The sequence below is a fragment of the Urocitellus parryii genome, chromosome 13, assembly GCF_045843805.1.
Source record: "Urocitellus parryii isolate mUroPar1 chromosome 13, mUroPar1.hap1, whole genome shotgun sequence".
NCBI lineage: Eukaryota > Metazoa > Chordata > Mammalia > Rodentia > Sciuridae > Urocitellus > Urocitellus parryii.
Window position 1 is genome coordinate 41,947,473 of NC_135543.1, and position 26,228 is coordinate 41,973,700.

Genomic DNA, 26,228 nt, shown 5'->3' on the forward strand with positions numbered 1-26,228 from the left:
CGTACAATAATGTATTTATCAATAGCTAGTTGTTAAAACACTAAATTAGGATAAAGGTCTAAATAGATTAGCTCCAAAACTTTGCATGGCAGAATTTTTCCTTGTTTTCTTCTATTCCTCTATTTTTCTATTCCTTGGAAGTTGATTCTTACTCCAATAAAAGACCCATTCATTCCTCAACCAGTATGCTTACTGTCTGTCTGGCTGACAAATTTTGACAATCAGACTGATTCAATGGTTTATTTGTTTTGTATACAGAATTGTATCTCCTTGAGAACAGAGTGAATATCACACCATATCTTTTTCAGTGACTGATTTGGCAGAAATAGTTTCTAAGCCCAGTGTAAATATTCAATAAGCATCTCAATACATAGTTGGCTTATAACTTCTCTCGAATATATGAGCCCAGAAAAGTCTTCATTAAACTAATCTCTTTCTCATAATTTCTTATATTCTTTTTATACATTCAATAGTCATTAAGTACACACTATGTGCAGACCACTTTTGGGGGAACACAAAAGGGAAAAAAAGTAAAGTAAAAAAACCTCTTTTTTCATGGAGCTTGCAATTCTAGAATACAAAGATTAGACTGAGACATGAACTATAGGTAAAAAAAGAAAGAAAGAAAGAAAAAGGCTGGCAATGTAGCTCAGTGGTAGAGTGCTTGCCTAGCACGTGTGAGGCATTGGGTCCGATCCTCAGCACCCATAAAAGAACAAATAAAATAAAGAATGTTGGGAGCACGATATTCCCTTAAAAACGTGAAAGAAATGTAAAAAAAAAAGCCAGGGAACAATAATAATATTGTTGGGGGTTAGCAATGATGGAAGAATGTAATGGACATCATTATCCAAAGTACATGTATGAAGACATGAATTGGTGTGAACATACTTTATATACAGAGATATGAAAAATTGTTCTACATGTGTGATAAGAATTGTGATGCATTCTGCTGTTGTGTATTTTAAAAATAAAACCAATAAAGAATAATAGTAATAATAATAATAATATTGCTGATGAGAAGGATGACAACTTTTTTTTGGTACTGAGGATTGAACCCTGGAATGCTTTACCAATATGCCACATCCTAAATCCCTTCTATTTTTTATTTTGAGACAGGGTCTCACTAAGATGCCTAGGGTCTTGTTAGGTTACTGAGGCTGGCTTGGACCTCGCAACCCTCCTACCTCTGCCTGCTGGGGTTACAGGCATGTGCCACCCTAACAATGACAATTTCCATAGTTTAAAACTTTTAAGTCTTACAATATGAATGGATATCTAATAGACTCAGTAAAATACTGAACATCATCTTGTCATAGAAAGTTGTGGTTTATTTTCCTGGGAATGTTTAACTGCCTTGTCTTTTGTTCTACCTTTAAAAATCATGGTGCTAATAGGTGATTCATAACTACTGGTGAGTAATGAATCAGTGTATTCTTGTAAAACACACTCTAAAAAATGTTTAAAATGCATCGGCACATATATGTATGTATATATATTCACTGTATCTCTCTACATATATCCATTCACCGATGAAAGCTAAATAATTAAAATGATTAAAGTGACATCAGATGATTTAGTGTTAGATTTAGAAATGGAATTCACATTTTCTTAAAAACTTCAGTAGTACATCAAGAATAACTTGCACAAAATTGAGAAGGTGCTTCCGAAATATTGCACTCCATTTCTTTAATGTTATGATATAAATATTCAAGATATAAGTTTCTATAGTGTCTGCTATTCATTTAACCTGACTTCAAGTGAACACATCTAGAAGAATAAATTCAGGGATATTTTGCTTCAATTATTATATTTCTGCATGATTTGGTGATGTGTCTTTTGGGCTGTACGATTAAAACTTCGGTGATCCAATGTTTGTTTTCTACCTGTTGATTTATGGACTGATCTGACCCAAGTCACATAACTTCCCGCTTGGTTTCCTCACCTGAAAACCAGAGATAGGAAGAGCTTTCTGCTGTTACCATTAGGATATAAGTGTGATGAGCTCTAAAGCCTTGGTATACAGAAGAATCAAGGCATGCTAAGACCATATCACAAGGCTTGGTAACTAAGCTGATCAAGCACATGAGTACTTGCCCTCTACTGCCAAAGCAATTTATCCCACAAGGCACAACTGTTCCTTAATGCCTGACATTTTCTCAAAGAAGTCAAGTCATCCATTATGTTCTGCTGGGTTCTCACTCTCATCCATTGTCTCATGGTCTGAAGTTTCAAAGTCAGGGATAGAAATAAAGAGAAGACAGCTGCACAGCCAGGAAGGTTGCTGTGATTTCTATCCCCTTCAGGCCTTTCTCTGTCCCAACACCATTCTGCATTCATCACCTATAAGTCTCTATATTCAAAGAGATAGTAAAATATAAAAGTATATGACAGGTGTCAACAATGTAAAGAGTGATTGGCAAGGTATATGATTAAAGCCCATGTTTCTTTAGGGAGCTTAGATTCAAATGGGGAAAAAGTTGTAATATAAATTGGCAGCAAATTGCTCAGAAATATATGCTAAGGCTCTGATGTAGATGATCACTAATGTGAACATTATCAGGCATATCTGATAGATATGCAGGATTAACCATATTTCTAACATCTGGTTTAATCTCATGGTGTTAGAGCTGCTCACATTGTCCATCTGTACCTTTCCCTCTTTTCTATGGCTACCTTTTCCTATCTCTATAAATATATTTGAGATTATCTCAACTTTCCAGTTTGAACATTAAATTAAGATGATTTAAAAATTTACCTTTAATTACTATCACGTTCTTTTTCACAAGTTTCTAAAACAGTGATAGTAGAAAGGAGCAGACTTCACACCTTCCTTTTATTACAAGTATTTTAACACTCGAATTTCTCTCTGAAAATGAAATGTGAAATGCATAGACAATAAACTACCTAAAATATATCTTTAAAAATCAACAGAAAGCCCTAAATGTAATATAAATAAGAGATTTAATTAAATAATAGACATTTCAGTTTGAAAATGCTTGGGTGGAACTATATAGAAAACACAAAGAAATGATAAGGTACTTAGGGTTGTATCTAGAAGACTCTTTCATGAACTAGCTATAAAAGCAAGCTGATACACATGTGCTGCACTGGTGGTCCTAACACCAGTTTTGCTATTGGTGTAGTTTTCTGAAATAGCAAATACCTCTTGGTAAACAAAGTAAATCTTTTGTTGATTTTCATGAAGTTTGCTTTCCCTAAATTATAGTGATATATATAAAACCATGTAAAGAGATTTTTATTATACATTGATGGTGTTGGTGTAAGACCAAAACAAACAAACAAAAGACAACACTCCTAAACCTACTTTTCAATTTTTTTTAAAAAATTATATGATTATCCAGTGGATATTTCAGAAGATGGCCATGATGTAGGAACACATCTTTGTTATGGAGTACTGTCCTCAGATCTAGCTTCCCTTACTCACCTCTCTACTAAATATCAGAAGTACTTACAACTATTGTAAAATCACCCATGCAGAAATAATTCCAAAGTGCCCCCTAGGAAACAACAACGTCCCACTGACACTGAATTTTGTGAAAGATAAAGTTTATACAATGTTTGCATGTGTTTTCGTTCATTTCTCAACCCAATGAATCTAGCTTTAGCCTTTACCATTCCTATGTAGCATTCTGCTTTATGACATATCATATTCAATCATTCACTGTTTTGTTGCTACACATTAGAGCTGTTTTCAAATTCTGTGAAAATACCATTATAAGTTTTTCTTTTTTAAAATTTTTTTATTCATCTCAGGAGTTTCAGTATTGAAAGAAATGGAATTTCTGAAGTATAGGGGAAGATGCATGTCTAAGTTTAATATTAGTTCACAAGTCATTTTCAGAAGTGACTCTACCATTGTAAACCTCTATAGAAAATGGTTTAATATACGGAAATCAATAAATGTTATTCACCACATCAATAGACTTAAAAATAAGAACCATATGATCATCTCAATAGATGCAGAAAAAGCATTCGACAAAGTACAGCATCCCTTTATGTTCAAAACGCTAGAAAAATTAGGGATAACAGGATCATACCTCAACATTGTAAAAGCAATCTATGATAAGCCACAGGCCAGCATCATTCTGAATGGAGAAAAATTGAAGGCATTCCCTCTAAGATCTGGTACAAGACAGGGATGCCCTCTCTCACCACTTCTGTTCAACATAGTCCTCGAAACACTGGCCAGAGCAATTAGACAGTCAAAAGAAATTAAAGGCATAAAAAAAGGAAAAGAAGAACTTAAATTATCACTATTTGCAGATGATATGATTCTATACCTAGCAGACCAAAAAGGGTCTACAAAGAAGCTATTAGAGCTAATAAATGAATTCAGCAAAGTGGCAGGATATAAGATCAACACGCATAAATCAAAGGCGTTCCTGTATATGAGCGACAAATCCTCTGAAACGGAAATGAGGACAACTACTCCATTCACAATATCCCCCCAAAAAATAAAATACTTGGGAATCAACCTAACAAAAGAGGTGAAAGATTTATACAATGAAAATTACAGAACCCTAAAGAAAGACATAGAAGAAGACCTTAGAAGATGGAAAAACATACCCTGCTCATGGATAGGCAGAACTAACATCATCAAAATGGCGATATTACCAAAAGTTCTCTATAAGTTCAATGCAATGCCAATCAAAATCCCAACAGCATATCTTGTAGAAATAGATAAAAGAATCATGAAATTCATATGGAATAATAAAAGACCCAGAAGAGCAAAAACAATACTAAGCAGGAAGTGTGAATCAGGCGGTATAGCGATACCAGACTTCAAACTATACTACAGAGCAATAGTAACAAAAACAGCATGGTACTGGTACCAAAACAGGCGGGTGGACCAATGGTACAGAATAGAGGACACAGTAACCAATCCACAAAACTACAACTATCTTATTTTTGATAAAGGGGCTAAAAGCATGCAATGGAGGAAGGATAGCATCTTCAACAAATGGTGCTGGGAAAACTGGAAATCCATTTGCACCAAAATGAATCTGAATCCCTATCTCTCGCCGTGCACAAAAGTTAACTCAAAATGGATCAAGGAGCTTGATATTAAATCAGAGACACGGCATCTGATAGAAGAAAAAGTTGGTTATGATCTACACGCTGTGGGATCGGGCTCCAAATTCCTCAATAGGACACCCATAGTGCTAGAGTTAACAAATAGAATCAACAAATGGGACTTACTCAAACTAAAAAGTTTTTTCTCAGCAAAAGAAACAATAAGAGAGATAAATAGGGAGCCTACATCCTGGGAACAAATCTTTACTCCACACACTTCAGATAGAGCCCTAATAACCAGAATATACAAAGAACTCAAAAAATTAGACAATAAGATAACAAATAACCCAATCAATAAATGGGCCAAGGACCTGAACAGACACTTCTCAGAGGAGGACATACAATCAATCAACAAGTACATGAAAAAATGCTCACCATCGCTAGCAGTCAGAGAAATGCAAATCAAAACTACCCTAAGATACCATCTCACTCCAGTAAGACTGGCAGCCATTAGGAAGTCAAACAACAATAAGTGCTGGAGAGGATGCGGGGAAAAGGGCACTCTTGTTCATTGCTGGTGGGACTGCAAATTGGTGCAGCCAATTTGGAAAGCAGTATGGAGATTTCTCGGAAAGCTGGGAATGGAACCACCATTTGACCCAGCTATTCCCCTTCTCGGTCTATTCCCTAAAGCCCTAACAAGAGCATGCTACAGGGACACTGCTACATCGATGTTCATAGCAGCTCAATTCACGATAGCAAGACTGTGGAACCAGCCTAGATGCCCTTCAATAGATGAATGGATAAAAAAAAATGTGGCATTTATACACTATGGAGTATTACTCTGCATTAAAAAATGACAAAATTATAGAATTTGGAGGGAAATGGATGGCATTAGAGCAGATTATGCTAAGTGAAGCTAGTCAATCTTTAAAAAACAAATACCAAATGACTCCTTTGATATAAGGGGTGTAAACAAGGACAGGGTAGGGACGAAGAGCTTGAGAAGAATATTTACAGTAAACAGGGATGAGAGGTGGGAGGGAAAGGGAGTGAGAAGGGAAATTGCATGGAAATGGAAGGCGATCCTCAGGGTTATACAAAATGTCATATAAGAGGTAAGGAGGGGTAAGTCAAGAGAATACAAATGGAAGACATGATTTACAGTAGAAGGGGTAGAGAGAGAAAAGGGGAGGGGAGGGGAGGGGAGGGGAGGGAGGATAGTAGACAATAGGACAGACAGCAGAATACATCAGACACTAGAAAGGCAATATGTCAATCAATGGAAGGGTAACTGATGTGATACAGCAATTTGTATACGGGGTAAAAGCGGGAGTTCATAATCCACTTGAATCAAACCGTGTAATATGATGTATTAAGAACTATGTAATGTTATGAACGACCAATAAAAAAAAAAAAAAAGAAAAAAAAAAAAAAAAGAAAATTATGAGTTGCTTCACATGGCCATCATCATCTAGTGTTTTCCATGTAGTCGTGTCTCATTGTAGCTTTAATTTGAATTTGCTTGATGGCTAATGATTTAAAGAATGTTTCAATGTACTTCTTGGTCACTTGTATATTTTCTTATACAGAATTTATTTTCCAGACTACACTCATTTTAAAGGGGATTATTTTATTATTTCTCTTTTAGGCCAATGATTTCTTTTTCTATTATTGACACAAGTGTGATAACTGAATTTATAAAGAATATTTTCCATAATCTGGCTTGACTTTAACTTTTTTTTACAAATTTATTTATTGAAGGCTATACAACCTGCTGTTTTAAAACACATATACTTAGTGAATTAATACTAAGCTAAAGAAATAAACCTATCTATACATTCTATGTTTATCTAATTTTGTGTGTGGTAAGAGCATTTAAATTCTACTCTCTCAGCAAATTTTCAGTATACTATGTTATTAGCTCCAGCCCATACAATAGCTCTCTAGACTTCTTCATCCTGCACAACCACAAGTTTGTACCCTTTGACCTACTTCTCCCCCATTTCCTCCCTCTTCTGTAATGATTATTCTACTATTTCTATATATTCAATTTCTTTTGTTGTTTTCCCACATATAAGTGAGATCATGTAATGTTTTCCCCTCCCTTTGGTTTATTTCAGTTACCATAATGTCCTATAAGTTCATCTATGTTGCCATAAACTGTAGTTTTGCTTTCTTTTTAGGGAGGAATAATATTCCATTTATATATTACCACAATTTCTTCAAAAAATTATCCACCAACTTAGGATATATCCACATCTCAGTTACTGTGAATGAGGCTACAATGGACATGGGAGCACACATATATCTATGACATACCGTTTTTATTTCTTCTAGGTGTGTATCCAGAAATGGAATTATATAATCTGGATCATATAATAGTTCTATTGTGAATTATTAGAAGAACCACCATACTGTTTTCCATAGTATCTGAGCCAATTTATACTTTCACCAACAGTATACAAGGATTCCCTTTTCTCTATGCCCTCACCAATACTTGTTATCTTTTGAGTAATGACTATCTAAAGAGATCTGAGGTGGTAGCTTATTGTGGTGCTGATTTGCCTTCCCTTGATGATTTATAATATTGAGCATCTTTTTGTATACTTTTGGCCATTTATATATCTCCTTTGACAAAGAGCTTATGAAGGTCCTGTGCAAGGTTTTTAACTGGGATATTTGCTTTTCTGCTATTAAAATACTATATATTTCTCTTTATATTTTGTATATTAATGCCTTATTGAATACATAGTTTGCACATGTCTCCTACCAATTCTCAGACTGCCTTTTCATTCTTTGATTTTTTTTTCTGTGCAGAAGCTTTTTGGTTTGATGTAGCCCCACTTCTCTGCTTTTGCTTTTGTTGCCTAAACTTTTGGTGTGTTAGGAAAAAAAACCTACTAAAGTCAATATCAAGGAAGCTTTCCTTTATGCTTTATTATATGACCTCAGATGTTATGTTTAAGTTATCAATTTCATTTTGAGTTGTTTTCTTGTAGATATCATAGGACAAGTGTCTGGTTTGATTCTTCTGAATGTCGATATCATATATTCAACCATTTTTTGAAGAAATTCTTCCTTCCCCATTGTGTTTTCCTGGCAATCTTGTCAAAATTTAGTTGATGTCATTGTTTGAATTGATTTCTAAGTTTTATATTTTATTCAATTGGTCACTGCATTTGTTTCCATGTCAGTACCATACTGTTTTAATTACTGCAGTTGATAGTTTAATCTGCAGGTGGAGAGCATTTTACCTTCAAATTTTTTCATTTTCAAGATTGTTTTAGCCATTCAGGATCTTTTGTGGTTCCATATAAATTTTAGAATCTTTTTTTCTATGAAAAAATGAATGGAATTTTGATAGAAATTGGGTTGAACTTGCACAGCACTTCAGTGTGAACATTTTAATAGTATTAATTCTATTTATTCATGAACATGGGATGTCTACCCATTTATATGCATCTTCTTGAACTTCTCTCACCAATGTTTCATAGTTATTCACAATGTTATATTTTATAACATCACATTTTTTCAATTAAAGTACAGTTTTATTATTTTTAAGATAAATATAGCACTCTTATTTACTAAGTAATTCCCTAGGTATTTCTATGGACATATAGTGGATATCATGTTAACACTCCATTTCCTATGTGAATATGAATTCCCCAATCATTAAATACAGAGACTTTTCTTTCCTTTTTGTGTTTGCTTGGTGGCCTTGCTACTTATTTATGATATCTTTCCTGATCCAAAAGCACTGAAGAAAATCTGTCATTTTATAAAGTCATATTATTTTAGTTTTCACTTGAGGACTATTTCAATTTGATTTAATATTTGCATACAGTGTAAGTTTAGATTCAGAAGCCTTACTTTTTCACTCAGATATCCAATTGTTACAGTAATGTTATTGGAAAAGATCTTACTTTTCTCCAATGAATTAAGCTGTCAGATTTAAGGGAAAAATAATAAACAGAAGTGTGGCTCTATTCTTCTCTGCTCTACTGATCTATTTGTCTATTTCAGTGATGATTTCTCATTCTCTTAATCACTATACATTTATAAGTAGTTTTTAAAAGCTACAATTATCCTTGGAAGAAAATTCTGAAGAAGAAAATTAAAATTGAAAGACTCAAATGTTGTTGAAATTTCAAAGGCTTAGGTCATCAATATGCTTCCAGTTACAAAATCCAATGGGTTCTTTTTAGAAATATCTTATTTCTTCTTTTTATTTTTTAACACTGTTTTGGAATTACATAATAGTAGTCAAATAGTAAGATTGTCCCTGAATAACTTACACACAGTTTTCTTCCATAAATATTATAATTCACCAATGAATCATCTTCACTGGTAATTTCTTTATTAAAAAGTTTTAAAATACTACTTAAATTTCTCCCACAAAAGTAGAATGATTCAATTCATTAGTTTCTTTCTGAGTGAGTTTTAGCTGGTGGTGTCATTAAAGGAATAGAATAGATGTAAGGTCCATTTAAGTTATCATGTTAATGGTATTGAGATTTTCATAATATTCTTGTCTCATCCTTTTGAGGTCTACTGGGTTATAATGATATCCTTCTTTTCATTTTTGTTGATAGTTTATGTCTTCTCTCTTATTTAGTAGTCAGCATGGCTAAAGGATTACCTATTAATTTTTTTTCAAGAGAACAACTTTGGTTACATTGATGTACTGTATTGTTTTACTGTTTTCTGTGCCTTTGATTTATGCTTTTATTTTCTTCAGACTGTTTAAGGTTAGAATTCCTATTTGAGACTTTTCTTTTATAATATGAACATTTATTGCTATAAATACCCCTGTAATCACTTTTTTGTCTACATATCAAAATTTTTGATATGGATATATTTTCATTTTCATTCAGTTTTTTAATAATCTCCCCTTATCTTTTCTTTGATTTATGCATTACTAAGAAATGTATTGTTTAATTTTAAAACATTTTGGAATTTCCATCTCTTTGTGTTGTTATTATTTTTTGATTGTTATTATTCTAGGGCACTCTCTTATGGTTTCTATGTTTTAAGTTTTTAAACTTATTTATTTTTTGAGTGATACCTAACATTTGCAAACATTCAGGAGGTATAATATGATGTTTCAATTCACTAATATAGGTTAATAATCACTCAGGGAAATTAGTAAATCTAACACCTGAAAATTTTATCATTCCCTTTTAAATTAATTGGTTCTATTTTTTAAAAATTTAAACTTTGTTTAATTTATCCACTTAGGCATTTTATTTTAACTTTCTAAAGAGCATAAGTTGACATTTTGCATAGCATGTGTTAGGAATAGGTACTCAGTGTTTAAATGTACAACTGTATTTATCCCCTTTATAACCAACACTTCTCTGTGCTTACACACTGGTCTAGTGTCTCTTTTATTTTGAGATATGTAATGCATTACTTTCTACTATATTTACCTTGCTTTTCTATACATAGAACAACAAAGTTTAGATTTTGCTTTATCATGGATTGTATAGTTCATCTTGGAGAATGTTCTATGTGCATTCAATATGTGTATTCTGTATTTAGATAAAGTCTGTTCATAGTTTTTTCAAGTCTTTTTATTCCTATTGAGTTTGTTACTACTTTGCTTATTAATTGCTGAGAAAAGAGTGTTGAACTCTCCAATTATAATCTTGTATTTCTCTATCAAGTTTACTGATACTTTGCTTGGCTGTGTTAAGCCGACTGAGAGCTTGCCTCTCAGTTACATAGGGTGAATGTGTGTGTGCCTGTGCGATTACTTTTAGCACTTCTTTCAATTCTAATGATTTTTATCACTTGGCTAAAATCACCTATCTGCTTTTGCTTGGTGTCTACCTTTTTCATGAACACATTTAATATATTAATCAGTCATTTTTTGTTTCTTATCAGATAGTTCCAACCTCTGTAACATATTTAAGTCTCACTCTGTCAACTGGTTTGTTTCTTAACTGTTTCAATGTTTTTCTTTTTTTCTTATATGCATCACAAATTTTTATTGAAAACTACATAAGTGGTATTGCTTAATAGCAATTGAGATAGACAAATCATATGTTTGGAAATGTCCCATTTTCCTATTAGGCATGGATGTGGGAGGAATCAATTAATCTAGTCAGAAGCTGATTTGAATTTGATGTAGGTTAATGCTTAGTTACCTTTAACATGGCACAGTCTTTAAATGTTTTTCAGATATTTTCTGTTGAAGGTGGAGGCTGCTTCTCCAGACTCTCATCTGATTTTTATGCAGGTTGTCTTAAAGTCCCTTAACAGTTTGACACATTTCACTCATATTTCATGTTTTATCTCAAAGTTAGCTATTCTATAATTCTTTTTCTACCTCCTTCAGGCAAATTTAAGTGGCTGTAATATAGTCTAAATTGAAAATCAGATATCATTGTTTTTCACATGACTTCCCTATACCACATACATCATTTCAATCTAGAAAGTAGACTGAAACAAAGTTGTAAAATTTAAAAGAAGTGTTTCACTAAAACCTTTGTAAGATATAGAGAAGGAGGCAATACACATTAAGGCTTTATGCATTTTAGAAAGTGACTTAGATGAATCATTGACTTCTGTTAAGTTGTTGCAAACACACAGTGGTCCTTCAAGCTCTATTTCTATTCATTAATTCAATGGTCAATGTGTTTAACTTGTTCACATGTTTCCCAAATTTCAATAATTTTATATAATTTACTTTTAAATTTCTAATTCATTATTTAAAAATCAAGTTGATAAATTTCGTACTCCTGTATCATGATTTTCCTTTGTTTCATTCTTTATAGCTTTGACAAATTTACACCTCAGGATTGTATTAATATTACTGAGACTTTAATTACTGAGAAATAATATTTTGATAGTTTTTTCTGATTTTTCTTATTCATGGTGTTTTAATATAATATTTTCTAAAAATTTTTATTTTGCATATTTGTATTCAGAAGGCTTTATTTGTGGATTTTTTTTCTTCTTTTGACACTGGGTATAGAACCCAGGAGTGCTTACCCACTGAGTCATATCCCCAGCTATTTTTTTTTTTAAATTTTGAGACGGGGTCTTGTCAATTTGCTTAAAGCCTTACTAAACTGCTAAGGCTGGCTTTGAAATTGCAATCTTCCTGCTTCAGCTTCCCAAGTGGCTGGGACTACAGGTATGTGATACTACACCTGGATCTATTTGTGGAATTTTTTCAAGGTAAGAGTCTGCTTCTGTCAAAAACCATGTTCTCTAATGCATTGCTACAGAACCTGGAGGTCTTTGAGGGTCCAGGCATCACAAAGGGTCTTCAGTAACAACATTTTACTTTGACTAGGTACAATGGACATACTTCAGTCTCTTAGAATTAAAAAAAATGATTTTATAAAATAGCCAAAGGAAGTCCCCACCAAATCAGTGCATACTTATGACTCTTTTTCAACCTCTTTTTTTCACATTTGGATCCTGATGATTTACCTATACTTTAGCAAATTTAATTATCCATTTGAAAGGATTTGAATATAGTGTGTCATTTCTTGCTGATTTTCAGGGAGACTATTTTAAGATATCTATTTCAACTTATTTCCAGAAACAGAAGCCCTAATTCAGTTTTCACACACTGCATGCTTTTATTTCCAGTATTTTGCCATACTTTCCATGGTCATTAATGCTTTTCATTTGTTTTATTTAATGCATAGTGTTTTTGTCCTTATCTATCCAAATCAATAAGGGCCTTTGGCAAATGTTGTTTGTCCTTCTTCCCTTGAAACATATTCTTTTCTATTTTTAACCACAATTTATTTCTCATCATTTTTATAGGCATCTAAAATGAATGTGATAGATTTTTAGTATGATCCAATTCATCACCTATCCATGAGTCCACCCTCATTGCTACATAACTTTGTAGTCATCTTCCATATGAGTAGGCTGAACTGCACCATCTTTCAACTTGGTACTCCATCATGTGACTTGCTTTGGCCAGTAGAATATTATGACATAAGAAAAGCAGAGGTTGGAAATTGGTTTTTACATTGACTTACTCTCTTTGGTTTCTGCTATTGCTAAAGTAGCATAGCTGGGTTACCAACTGGGCCTACGAGAATAGTGAAAAACACATAATAACCATCCCATAAACACATGAATATGACCAACCCTAGTTATGATTAGCTACCTCAAGACAGCTGTGGGTATAGATGGTTCTGGTCAAAGCCCTTTTAGAATATGATAGCATACCTTGAGTTCATACAGCAGAATGAAGAATAGGATGATGTGCATTTTAGTTTAACAGTGTGGCCTTCCAGTTGACTTACTACAGGAAGGATTCTTGTTCCCCCTACCTGTCTTCTTACACATTGAGAGAATATCCAGATCTGTCTCCTATAGACTATGAGTCTATGCTTAAGTAGATCAACTTTCAATGTTGTCTTTAATTGACTTTGCCAGGTTGATTTTTTGAGGAAAACTTTGGGCTTGTAATTTCTAGTAGCAAAGAAATCATTTTCCTTCAGCTTATAGCTGCATTTATTAGGTGAATAAATCTGCTGAATTGATCCCCAACTTTCTTTACATAAGTACATTGAGGTTCTCAATTCCCTGTGTTCTTTCTCTATAGGGTTGACACATGCTTGGAGGAAGAAGACCTACAAGCACTTAAAGAGTCTCTGCCCATGTCCCTGAATCTCCTTCTCCAGATGCTCTAGTAGATGTGATTATTTTTGGGAGAATGGCACAGGTTCACAAACCAAGGTGTGAAGGAACATCCAAAAATTGTGTTTTCCAAAGAATCAATGTTTTAACTATATAGCCAATAGAAGATGTGCTGAACCTGTCCAAACTATTCATGACTGTAAAGCAAGTAAGATTTTCTTAACTGCAGGGGCACACTTTTGCTTCAAAGCAGATACCTGAAGTCCACTGACAAGATTAATGTGTATGTCACTGGTCTTAGGGATTTCAGAGGGACACATTACCAGTAACCCAGGGGAAGAGACCTTTGGAATCCATGGGTATATATTTGTTCAATGCTATTGACTTGTGGGAGAGCACTATTCCAAATACAGGAGCCAGACACATGTTGTCTACTGGTGGTCCCCCCACCCAAGGGCCTTACATGAGGGAGATGAATTAAAGATTCCTATTCATTTTTGGTATTATCTGGAGAAAGATCATGTATATTCATGAAAAGAAACTAAGCACTATGAGATGTTTGATGAATGAACTTCTACACAAGACTCTATATTACCTTAATATTTATTCTTACAGCTTTGACCAAATTGGAATTTTGGAGATTAAATGTTCAAATATTACTGGAGACCATATTGTGATGAGAAATATTTTCAACATTTCTCTTTCCAAGCAGATACTCCAAAGAATTTTTTGTAAGGATTTTAATGTAGGGTTCCAAATGGCATTTGGTATACTTTGGAAGTAAAATTCTCTAGAGATCTGAAGATTATTGGAGCTCTTGGTCCTAGCATAGGTAATTCAGAAATAGGGAAGGACCATGTGTGTCAAAAATTGAACTGGGTATCAATGGAAAATCTGTGGCCTGGATCCCATATCTATGTTCAAAATCTCCTTTGAAGTAATCCATCAGCACAATCCTCTAATCCCCCAGGAAGACCAAGGTGCCACTGAGTTTGTCACATTGTCTCAACACTATAGCACCCAGAGATGCATCCACATGACCATCTGACTGGGCATGATGCAGCCAGATCAGGCACATAAGATGTTGCAGCATCCTTGAAGGAATCCTTTGAAGTATTCTGAGCAGAGTCAGAGGGTACCAACATGTTCTGGTGGTTGAACCAACAATGACGTGCCTATTTCTTTTAGGTTATTGAATTCCTTTTCTGTTTATTCTGTTATGTTCCATCTTAGATTTTCATTTCTTTAATATTTAACAACAGTCCTGATTACAGACATCACTTTCTCCCCAGAATTTGCTCTAGTTCCTCATCATGATTCAGTCCATTCTTTACTCCTATTCCCTGGGTCTCCAGAGCCAGTACTTTTAGTAGCAGCATTCCAACTGACAGCCTTTAAATGGTGGATTTTTTTTTTAATCAAATTGTCATTTATCTTGAAGATAGCACAGCCCAGTCGTGCCATTGAGTTTGTTACTTTGTCTCAACACTGTAGCACCCAGAGATACATTCACATGACCATCTTTGCATGAAACTGGGCAGATGCAACCAGCTCAGGCACATGGTATGAGGGACATGACAAAATTTTAAGCACCTTCTGCATCCACCCCAGAATGATGCTCAAGAAATTCTGCAAGTATGCTTCTTTACATCAGCATGGAACATGGAGGTAGTTAGGCTCAATTCCCATTGTCCAGGTGAATTTATCTCAAGGCACAAAATAACCTGTATGCTTACAGATAAGAAATGGGAATACTCACCCAGCTGATATTAGCCTGCAGGTGGTCATGAACCATTTGAGGAAGCTGGGTGTTTCCAGTGCCATTAAACTGAGAATGTGACTTAAAAATTGAAGAAAACACTGTAAGATAGTGCTCACAATTCCTTATGAACATTCCTTTCACTTTTCTGGAAGACGTTAAGTAAATAATAAATTGAAATTTTATATATAAAAGACATTTTGCTATTTTTTTAACCCAGCAAAATAAGTTGAAACCTGTAGTCATACAGGAGAAAAATATTATTTTAGTATGACACAAAGTTTTAGGATGTCTAATTATCCACAAAACTGATAAAAGTTGGTAGTTTAGAGAAAGAAAATTTTATTAAATAGCGATTGAATTAATTAATGTATTAATTACATTGAATCAAATTGAATTAATAGAGAGATAATACAATAATCATAAATAGGTTCTTTAGTGTGGATGTGAGTTGCAAATTCAAATACCTATAAGGATGAAGAGATATTATATATAATCTATATTTCCAGTATTTGAAAAGTCAATAGCAAAAAAAATGCTAATGCTAGAAATATCATCTTTATTCCTCCTTAAGTATGATGTATTAATAAGACAAAGCATGTATTCTTTGGAATTTTATATCTAAAATTCAAAATGGAAAAATATATAGTTGATCAATTATTTATTATCTTTTATGATTTATTTTTCATTTGGAACTAGAGACCTAGCAACTTTTCTTTTATACAAAGATGTAACTGGTGTTTCCCACTTATTTATCTGGCAAGCTTGAATAATTCACTCTTGTATTTTTCATGTGGAATAATAGTTTTGTGATGGGAAACAGCTTTTCACAAATATAAATGTTCAAATATGTATAAGTGTGTGTGTGCACATGTATATGTATATGTATTTATATTTAGGGTGACCAATGCAGAGATATTTGTAAAACACTATCATCTTAATATTGTCGTATTTGGTTCTTAAATATCACTACACTGCATATTCATAAATTCAATTTCTTACTTGTTTTCATGATCAACTATCAGTATTGATTATAAATTAAACATACATTAATTTTCACATAGTCAGTTATTAAAAAATCTATACTGGGTTTTAATTTTGTGATCCATAGTAATCGAATATAGTCATGCCATCACTGTTGCTTCTGAAAACTGATTTCAGCAAAGCAAAATGATCTTTATTATTGTTTCTAATGAGACTCTTAAAGACATAACTTAAACAAGAGTCATATAATTGATGATGCTCAATAATTTCTTAGCATATAGTTGTATAACTAATTGAATAATACAAGATTTATTAAAATCAGACTGATATTTTCACCAAAATATCTAAATATTTAAGCCATAATTTGATGAATAGGTGTAGATTTTCTCTTTGAATACATGAGCAAGTCAATTTCCTTAATTGGGTCAGGACTCGGTTACCTATACTCTAGTTGGCTATCTAAACTCTCTTGTGCATTGATTAATCAAGAGAAGTGAAGATGGTTTGTTGAGTGTTCAGCTTATATTAATAATTGTCAAGCCTTAATATATTCCATTATAACATTTCATCTTAAGGGAATACCTGAAAACAATAATAGGATTTGAGTATCATGATCTCAAAATATTGGAGTACAAATTTTCAAAATAATTTCTGATTATCTTCTGTATTTCTTTGGTGTCCATGTTTATATTTCCTTTATTATCACAGAAATTAGTAATTTGAGTTTTCTCTCTCTTTCTCTTTGTTAGCATGGGTAATGGTTTATCAATTTTATTTATTTTTTCAAAGAGCCAACTTTTTATTTTTTCAATTGTTTCTTTTGTTTCAATTTCATTGTTTTCAGCTCTGATTTTAATTATTTCCAGTCTCCTTCTGCTTAAGGGGTTGATTCTTTTTCTAGAGCTTTGAGATGTAATGTTAGGTCATTTATTTGTTCACTTTTTATTCTTTGAAGGAATGAAATCCATGCAATGAACTTTTCTCTTAGCACTGCCTTCATAATGTCTCAGAGATTTTGATATGTTGTATTGGTATTCTCATTTACCTCTAAGAAATTTTTAGTCTCCTCCTTGATATCGTTTGCAACACATGTTCATTCAATAGCACATTGTTTAGTCTATACATGTTAGAGTAGCTTTTATTTTTTATTTTATCACTGATTTCTAATTTCATTCCATTATGGTCAGATAGAATGCAGGGTAGAATCTCTACTTTTTTGTATTTACTAAGATTTGCTTTGTGGCATAATATATGGCCTATTTTAGAGACGGATACATGTGCTGCTCAAAAGAAAGTATATTTGCTCATTAATGGATAATATACTCTATATATGTCAGTTAAGTCTAAGTTATTGATTATATTATTGAATTCTATAGTTTCTTTGTTTAGCTTTTATTTGGTAGACCTATCTAGTGGTGAAAGAGGTTTGTTAAAGTCACTCAGAATTATAGTGTTGTGGTGTTGTGATCTATCTGACTCTTGAACTTGAGTTTGATTAATGAACATAGATGCTCCATTATTTTGGATATATATATTTATAACTGTTATGTCTTGTTGAGGTATGGTTCCCTTAAGCAGTATAAAATGCCCATCTTTTTCCTTTTTGATTCACTTTGGCTTGAAGTCTACTTTATTTGATGTGAGGATGGAAACCCCTACTTGCTTCTGTAGACCATGTAAAATGGTATATTTCATCCCAACCTTTCACCTTTAGTCTGTGGACATCTTTTCCTATGAGATGAGCCTCTTGAAGGCAGCATATTATTGGGTCATTTTTAATCCAATCTACCAACCTATATCTTTTGATTGGTGAGTTTAAGCCATTAACATTTATGGTTATTATGGAGATATGATTTCAACAAATTTCTAGAGGCATATGATATTCCTAAACTAAATCATGATGATATACACAATTTAAACAGATCAATTTCAAACAAGGAAATAGAGGACACCATCAGAAGCCTACCAACCAAGAAAAGACCAGGACTGGATGAATACACAACTGAGTTCTACAAGACCTTTAAAGAAGAACTAACACCAATACTTCTCAAACTATTTCATGAAATAGAAAAAGAGGGAACACTTCCAAGCACATTCTATGAGGCCAATATCACCCTGATTCCAAAACCAGACAAAGACACATCAAAGAATTTTCAGACCAATATCTCTAATAAATATAGATGTAAAAATTCTCAATAAAATTCTGGCACATCAAATACAAAATCATGTCAAAAAGATTAAGTAGGGTTCATTCCAGGAATGCAAGGTTGGTTCAGCATATGGAAGTCAATAAATGCAATTTATCACATTAATAAATTCAAAGATAAACATCATATAATCATCTCAATAGATGCTGAGAATGTATTAGATAAAATACAGCATTCCTTCATGTTCAAAACGCTAGAAAACCTAAGGATAACAGGAACATACCTCAACATTGTAAAGGCTATCTATGCTAAGCCCCAGGCCAACATCATTCTAAATGGAGAAAAATTAAAAGCATTCCCTCTAAAACCTGGAACAAGACAATGCCCTCTATCACCACTTCTATTTAACATAGTTCTTGAAACTCTAGCCAGAGAATCAGACTGATGAAAGAAATTAAAGGGATGTGGATAGGAAAACAAGAACTCATATTATCATGATTTGCAGATGATATGATTCTATACATTGAAGACCCAAAATATTCCACCAGAAATCTCCTAGAACTAATAAATGAATTGAGCAAAGTAGCTGGATATAAAATCAACACCCATAAATCAAAGGCATTTCTGTACATCAGTGACAAATCCACTGAAAGTGAAACTAGTAAAACCACCCCATTTACAATAGCCTCAATAAAAATAAAACATTTGGGAATAAATTTAACAAAAGAGATGAAAGACCTCTACAATGAAAACTAACAAAATAAAAGAAGAGCTTAGAAGATGGAAAGATCTACCTCATTCTTGGATAGGCAGAATTAATGTTGTCAAAATGACCCTACTACCACAAGCAGTATACAGATTTAATGCAATCCCAACCAAACTCCTAATGGCATTCCTTATAGAAATAGAAAAAGCAATCATGAAATTCATCTGGAAAAATGACCCCAAATAGCCAAAGCAATCCTTAGCAAGAAGAGTGAAGCTGGTGGCATTACTATTCTAGATCTAAAACTATACTACAGAGAAATAGTAATAAAAACAGCATGGTATTGGCACCAAAATAGACCTGAAGACCAATGGTACAGAATGAAGAACACAGAGTATAATCCACATAACTTCAGTTATCTTATATTAGACAAAGGCACCAAAAATGTACATTGGAGAAAAGATAGCTTTTTCAATAAATAGTGCTGGGAAAACTGGAAATCCACATGTAAAAAAAATGGAATTAAACCTCTATTTCTCACCATGAACAAAACTCAAATCAAAGTGGATCAAGGACCTAGGAATTAAACCAGCGACCTTGTGCCTAATGGAAGAAAAAGTAAGCACAAATGCCCATCATGTTGGATTAGGCCCCAACTTTCTTAATAAAACTCCAGTAGCTCAAGAATTAAAACCAAGTATCAATAAATGGGATGGATTCAAACTGAAAGGCTTCTTCTCATTCAAAGAAACAATTAGGTGAATCAAGAACCTAAAGAATGGGAGCAAATCTTTACCACAAGCACATCAGATATAGCACTAATCTCTAGGATTTATAAAGAATACAAAAACCTTAACACCAAAAAAAAAATAACCCAACCAATAAATGGGCCAAGGAACTGAATAAACACTTATTAGAAGAGGATATACAATAAATCAACAAATGTGAAAAAAATATTCAACATCTCTAGCAATTAGAAAAATGTGAATCAAAACTACTCTAAGATTTCATCTCACTCCAGACAGAATGGCAGCTATTAAGAATACAAACAACAATAAGTGTTGGCAAGGATGTACGGGAAAATGCACATTCATACATTGCTGGTGGGACTGCTAATTTGTGAAGCAGTATGGAAATTCCTTGGAAAACTTGTAATGGAATCACCATTTGACCCATTTATCCTACTCCTCCGTTTATACCCAAAGGACTTAAAAACAGCATACTACAGTGTCACAGCCACATCCATGTTTATAACAGCACAATTCACAATAGCTAAACTGTGGAACCAATCTAGATTCCCGTCATTAGATGAATGGATAAAGAAAATGTGATATATATACACAATGAAATATTACTCATCATTAAAAGAGTAAAATCATGGCATTTGCAGGAAAAAGAATAAAGTTGGTGAAGATAATGCTAAGTGAAGCAAGCCAATGGTGGAGGAGCATGAGAGGAATAGAGGAACTTTAGATAGGGCAAGGGGTGGGAGGGGAAAGGAGGGGGCAAAGGGGTAGGAATGATAATGGAATGAACTAAACGTCATCACCCTAAGTTTACATATGAAGACACAAATGGTATAAAATACTTTGTGTACAATCAGTGACTTGAAAAATTGTGCTCTACATGTATAATAGGAAATGAATTACATTCTGCCATCATGTATAAAAAATTAGAATAAAAAATACTGAAACATTGGTTTTAATTTTCATATCAAATGTCATAATTGACTGTGAGAAAATTATCTGTATTCTTGCTTACTCAATTGAACCGATTCATGAGTGAATATTTCTCAATAGCTAAAATACATGTCATTTCTTGATATTTTTACTTCTTAGAATCTCCATGCCTAAAATGTTCAGACTGTCACTACAACAGAAGAAATGAGTGGTATTAGTGGCCTTCTTAATGTCTAATTTCTAATTAACTCAACAGCAGGATTTTGTTTTTAACCATACATTGTTGCATCAATCCATAGTTTTATTGTCAATAAGTTGAGCTACAGTATCTTTAGAGATGCATAACTGCTAATGTTTGCTACACTTACTTTGTGTTATATTCAGTAGACCTTAATTTATATAGTTAAAGGAAGCAAATAATTTTTCTTTTAACGTTTTTCCTTTTAGTTGTCAGTGGACCTTTACTTTATTTATTTATATGTGGTGCTGAGAATCGAATCCAGTACCTCACACATGCTAGGCAAGCACTCTATTACTGAGCCACAACCCCAGCTCTGAAGCAAAGTATTTTGACAGTATTTTTATAATAAATAACTAAACTTATAACAATATTAGGTTTAAATAAATAAAGGTTTAAAAAAATCAACAAAGCAGGACTGGAGATGTAGCTCAGTAGTAGAGCAATTGCCTGGCATGTGTGAAGCCATGGATTGAATTTCCAGTACCAAAAAGAAAAAAAAAATCAATAAAATGCAAAAACAAACCCTGATGAAATTTAGCTTTCTATTAGTTCACTGAAATTTTCATTAGTGAATCACCTTGCATTTTGGTTGCTTGTTTTGGTTGTTGCTATTGCCTTGGATTCTACCCAAGGCCCTGCACAGGATAGGCAAGTGCTCCACCACTGAGCTATGTCCCTGGACCTCTTTGTTATTTTTTCTTGAAGATGGCAACTCCTAATGGCTTATCCTAATCATCCCACTTTTAACAGATATCATACAAATATATTAATCTCCTTGTACTTCTGTTGAAAAAGAAACAATAGCACAAACCATAATGGCACACTGCACCTGACATTTGAAAAGACCTGGAAAAACACCACTTTAGTAAAACATCTGCTATTCAGCACCCCCTGAGTATTGCCAAGTATAAGGCTAGTATTGACACATTTTTAAAAATTTTCTACAAAAACTCAGAAGTTGGGATTTTGGCACCTAGCAGGTATGTAACTTCTGAATTTTAAAATAATTCAAATTTTTGAAAATGAAAACAAAACACTGTAGGATAAATGATACATCTCTATGACTTGAGAACTCCAAGTGAGCAGTCTTGACTTCTGGTACAGATACTTTTTTTTTTTTTTTAATTATGATGCATTGGGCTTTTAACTGGTAATTGTGAGAAAATAAGTTTTCTTCTGTTGTTTATTTCCTGTGCAGATAAATTTCATAAGCGAAAGTAAGTATAAAGCTTTATGGATATACAGCAACTTAAAAAAATAAGGTGACTTTTCTCTAAAATAGACTGTTGATCCATAACTTAAAATCATTTGCAAGCATAAAGAACATCCTTCTTTTTTTTTAAATCAGACCCTTAACAATGATATTGAATAATGGGAGAATCATTGCATTCTTCATTTACAAGTGAATTAGCATAACAAAGCCTTTTAATGTGAGCATTCAGAAGGCTCTGATTAATACATTAACCCTTATATTTTACAGTGGGACTTATTTTTATCAATAATTTTGGAAAATTCACTTTTTTCCCCTTTGAAATATTAACTCTTCAGGTACTGTCATTTTACCCAGTAAATTTCAGGCCTGAAGAAGGATGGAGCCCTTGCTAGAAAGAGTTCCAATGCAGGGAGAGGGATCAGGTCCTAAACCGCACTTGAAGGCTTGTATTTTCCATGGCCATTGCTTCAATAAGATATTCATTCTATAACCAAACTTTTACTATCTTCCTCTCACCCAGTTATTTGCTGAATCGGTTCTAAAAGTCTCTTTAATTAGATTCCTATAGCCAGACATGGTGGTGCATGCCTATAATCCCAGCTGCTCAAGAGGCTGAGGCAGGAGGATTACAAGTTCAAAGCCAGTCTCAGCAATTTAGAGAAGCCCTAATCAACTTAGAAAGACCCTGTCTCAAAAATAAATAAATAAATAAACAAACAAATAAATAAATAAATAAATTTAATTAAATAAAAAGGACTGTAGATGTGGGTCAGTGGTTAAGTGCCCCTGGGTTCAATCTCTGGTAGTAGTAATAATAAAAATAGTAATGATAAAAATAAAAATAATGCCTATAGTTTTCCTTTCATGGTAATGAAAGAATTCAGTAAGGACTCATTAACTGTGTGGGCATACAGAGGATACTCAAAAGTTTCAGTTTGGGCGGGATAATTGTATAGTTCAGAATTTGGCCTTTTCCTTTTTTTTGCAAATTTCATTGGGAAATGATACATTTTTGATGGAATCCAATATTTACACAGTGTTGATGTATTCAATTCCTTATTGTCACTAACAAATACTTTTGATAATTTAGTCTATTTTGGCACTTTATATCATCTTTAAATGTATGAATTTGAAATGGCGAAACTGGAAAAGCAAATTTTGTCAATTTTTATAAAATCCTAGCCAATTGACCCAACAAGAAATTCAATCTACTTTCCTTTGGCTATTGCTTTCCTGTCCTCAGGGTCACAAAATCATTGAGGAAACTTGTCCAGATATGGAAGAACTATGCGGATCACTGCAAGGCACACCACCATCAATGATGGTGCTTTGGTTCTAGAAGCCAGTCCTCTAGCAGACCTTGAAGACAACAGAATTCACCCATAAGCAAAGGCCTTCTAAGTCCTATCTCCTCCTGTTCCCATTTACCATACTCTAAACCTGAGTTCCTTGAGCATTTATCTCATTCAGGAGTCAGGCAGTCAAAAACTAAAGCCTAGAAAACAGATTTTCTGAAAACAGCTTGTATTTTAGCCTAACAACAGAAATTCTTTCAGGGAAGGATGCACAATTCTTGCTGAATTGGCTAAAACAAACACAAATTATTATCTCCAGAATATTCCCATTGCATTAATTCCATTCTTTCAATTGTAGATTTCATAGCAGTAATGATAATGCCATGTAGTGGTTAATATCACATAAACTAGCTTAGATAAAGTAGGCTGCTGAACCCAAATATCCCAAACAGAAAACTTTTTCACAAAAGCCACATACCAATATTTAATTTGGTCACAAACTCACATTTAAGCAAGAAAGCTTTAGGATTTGAGTCTGATTTAGAATTGGAAGAATCTCATTCTTGCCAGGCTATTGATTTTGTATGTTTGGATGAAATATCTAATTCCATGGTTGTCCATCTATAAATTGTGACCTTGAAAGTGCTCTGCTTATCTACATACCACACTATTTTACATTAGGTCTGAAAATATAATATAACCCATGTGTGGTATTATTTTTTGAAAGCTTATAAATTCTTTTGTGATTTGTAAAATTCAAATTTGCTTCATAGCATTAATAAATGCATGGTAAGTTTCTTCATTACACATTTTTAAAAAATCAGTAAATAGAGTGAAATTATTATGCGGGGAGTAATATTTGTCTGGAAATTTTTGGATATTTAAATTCGGTATTCAAGGGGGTCAGGAAGGTCAAATGCTTCTACTGCAACGCTTTTTAAAAAGCCATAAAGCTACTGAATGAAATCAGATTTTTAAAGGCATAAAAGAACTGTGAAAGCAAGGATGACTAGGTGACTTACAATTACTGAGAAGATAGAATTACTCCAAGTGAGCTGAGGATTAAAAGGTAGGTTAGCTCTGTGGCAATTTGCTGATACTGAATTTGGCCCTAGGTTCAGCCTTAGCCTGGGGACAATGGGGCTTTCTTAGCCAAAAGGGAAGAGAAAAACCAGAAAACAGTCTTTCTCAGGAAAGTATGGGAGCCTGAAGAGCTCCATTGAACTCTTCTTAAAGTTAGAGTGAATCTCCTTCAATTATTCAATGACCAAGGAACAATAAAAGGAGGGAGTGTGTCTTTCCATATGCAATCAGAAATACCCATAACACATTTCTCAAATTTTCAAGCTGTTTAGGACAAGAGGCTAGAGGGTGGAGCTTATAACCTTTGATGCTGCAAATAATCTCCTAGTATCATTTTAGGGTTTAGGAGACAAATATCCTGAAGGGCTTCATGCTACAAAGACAGAGATAGACTGAGTTTTACTAAAACTATTATCCAGAGCCTAGCCAGTACAATCCCTGACTGGACCCAAGCCTCAGCCATGCTATTGCCTAACCACAAAAGGGAGTTATCCTCTGGATTAGAAGACAACATCATCTGAACCCTCTAAGAGTCTTCTAAGCACAAGGTCTCATATAGTATAAAAAGTGAATACAATTCATAATAGGAAACCAAAGACAACTTATGATCCAGGCACATTTTGCAAAGCCACTGGGAAACATTCTAAGATATTGATTGTTAGCAATTTCCTCATTGGGTTAACATTACAGAGTATATTTACTCAAACTAAGATGACTGTGATGTCACTGGGTGATATAATCTAATAGACCATCATCATGTATGTGGTCCATTGGTGACCAAAACATTGTCATGACTCATGACTATAAATAGCAGAGATTTTAAATAATTTATAATTCATGTGTTTCAAAAATTGAGGAATAGTTTAATAATATGTGAGAAGGGATTGATAAGTTCACTCCTGAAATTATTTGCTGGGTTTTACTGTTTCAAAGAAAAAAAGAGAGATAGGGACAAGGGGAACAGAAGGAGACCCTATCCTTCATCTTGTCCAGTTGTATAAGAACATTTGCTGAGTAATGTCTATCTCCAACTGCATATACTGCTCAACTTTCTCCATCTGCTCTTTGCCCTACAGTGACCTCTATGGAAGCCTGGAGTTGAGGTGCAACGTATAGTGAGTACCACCTGGTCTCCATTGAATTCTGGCTTCCCCTTAGGTTTAACCAATAGGAGGCTCCTGTAGGATAGTGTACTTCATGGTATATTTTTCATGATTGCCACACACCACTCAGAACCTAGGGGCCTTTTTAAACTTTTCTCACAGTCACTCTCCCTTGCAACAAAACTTAATTTTAATGTAATTTAAAATTTAACTTCATCTAATGCCTCAGTTGCAATAGTGCAAAACTGGATTTCATTAACCATTCAATCCCAGTTGTCATGGTGGGTTCTCCCTATTGCAGCTTCAGGTTGCTTTGCCATTCTTTAAACACTGCCCACAACATTGGGCACCTGACTGACAGATCT